The sequence below is a fragment of the Mus caroli genome, chromosome 1 (assembly GCF_900094665.2).
Source record: "Mus caroli chromosome 1, CAROLI_EIJ_v1.1, whole genome shotgun sequence".
In the NCBI taxonomy this organism is placed as follows: Eukaryota; Metazoa; Chordata; class Mammalia; order Rodentia; family Muridae; genus Mus; species Mus caroli.
In genome coordinates this window covers 154,233,634-154,235,735 of record NC_034570.1, presented here as the reverse complement: position 1 = coordinate 154,235,735, position 2,102 = coordinate 154,233,634, and positions in this window count along the sequence as shown.

The window sequence follows — 2,102 nt, the reverse complement described above, 5'->3', positions numbered from 1 at the left end:
CATTTTATAATCAGAAAAGCCCTAGAGTTTCAAGTATGCCTCGTACAAATGTCACTTCCAAGCTTCAGTGCTAATCCGGAGGAAATATTATCCTAGTGGTCTCCAAGGCCCAATGTCTAGGTGTTGGCTACATGATAAACTTACGTGGAGCTTTCTTAGTGAGATATAGTCCTTCAGGGGATTGAATTTTTCAAGGCTGAGTACAACCCAATGCTTTAAAATAAGATTTAAGCTCCCCTTGTCAAGTTCTTTTAAGAGCTTTTTAAATTTTTTTATTTGCTGCCTTGACCAGGTTCTAATCCCTGGTCCCCAGTGACAGCTTCTGACCATCTCCGGCACTTTGTGTCTGCTTTCTCAGAGTGTGGAGCAGCTTACACAATGAAAGGTGTTTTCTCTCCCTCACAGACGAACCTCTGGGAAATAACTTGAGCCATAAAATGAAACATTTTGTTGTTGTGGATAATGCTGTTGTTGGCTAAGAGAAGACGTTTCTTGCTACATGCTGATAATACCACAGACCTTTAATTCTTTTGTCAGTCTTATAGATGACTTTCTTGAATAGGTTTAATAATGACTGAATAGTAGGCTTTGGAAATATAGAATAATCTGCCAAGATGGACGAACATTCCAGGAAGTGACTAAAATATAATTTTACTGAGCGCATACAAATGCCATCCAAAAGTTTCTAAGAAGTCTAGTGAGAAATTTTGGTAATTATCCAGATGGTCATAGACTCAAAGAAAGCAGGACTGTGTGCTTAGTACCTCAGCAAATCACATTAGTCCCTGAAAATGATACGCAATTCAATTAAGCTGCCCTCAGATTGCTTATACATGAGGAAACAACTGCACAGTGATTCATGCTTTAACTGGCAGAAGTTCTTTTCTGTTCCCCTAGGAGTCTGAGCCACTCTGGATAGTGAGAGCAGGAAGTGGGGTTTCTTACAATAAGATCTCAGGTCATAGGGTTAGGTAATGTATCTGCCAGTCCTCTTCAGAAAGGGACCCAGCCCTGAGTCCTGGGCCAGTCCTGTCTGACCAAACCGTCTGGAGGGAAGGAAATCACCTCTGTCCTGTCCACAGCAGCAACCACTAGCCAAAGGGGACTGTCAAGCACTTGATAAGCAGCCTGTGTGAGCTTAGTGTGCCTACAAATATGAACTTAATGTTTTGTTTAGCTTTAACTAATTTAATCTTAAATTATGTGATAAACAGTGTGAGTTGGAAACAAGAAATCTGTATTCATGTTTTGAATATTTTCCAGACGAGCTGCCTGTTCTTTAGGAAGGAGCCCAATCTAACTTCATGCTGACACAGCCCATCCTTATGTCACTACCTCACATAGATTCAACATTTGGGACACACACACAGCTGGCCATGTATTGGACCCCGTTCCTTCTTTTACTCTGTCCCATTTCTTTTTAAGCTTTCTTGAGTGAGATGGGTCTCTCTCTCTCCTCAAGTGCTAGAACCAAGCACGTCTCATTACTGCCACTTCGGTTTTGCCTTTCAGAAAGAGGTAAGAGCATGAGATTGAAACTTCAGATGTGAGTCTGAACTGACTTACGATACTTAAACGGTTTTTCACCAGGACAAATGGAAAACCAGGATCAGACCCACAGTATCAAAGAATTTGGAGGATCCTACTAAGGTTTGGTCAAGTCATCTTTCTCTCCCCAGAAAACTATTTTCCTTGCTATTCTAAGCTCAAAATCACAATTTACTTTGAAAATCATGCTGCCTGTTGTAAATAATAGCTGAATATAAGTAAAAAAAATCCTTCAAGTGCTATGATATGTGTATTGAAAACAGACTCATTCAGGCTAATCCTATAACCTAAGCACTGCAGGTTTCATCAGCTTTAAGGGCATAGTCAAGAGACTTTAACAAATTGGAAATGTGCTACCATAATTACAATTCTTTTTTTTTAATTTTTAATATTTTTATTACATATTTTCCTCAATTACATTTCCAATGCTATCCCAAAAGTCCCCTATAGCACCCCCCACTTCCCTACCCACCCTTTCCCATTCTTTTGGCCCTGGCATTCCCCTATATTGGGGCATATAAAGTTTGCAAGTCCAATGGGCCTCTCTTTCCATT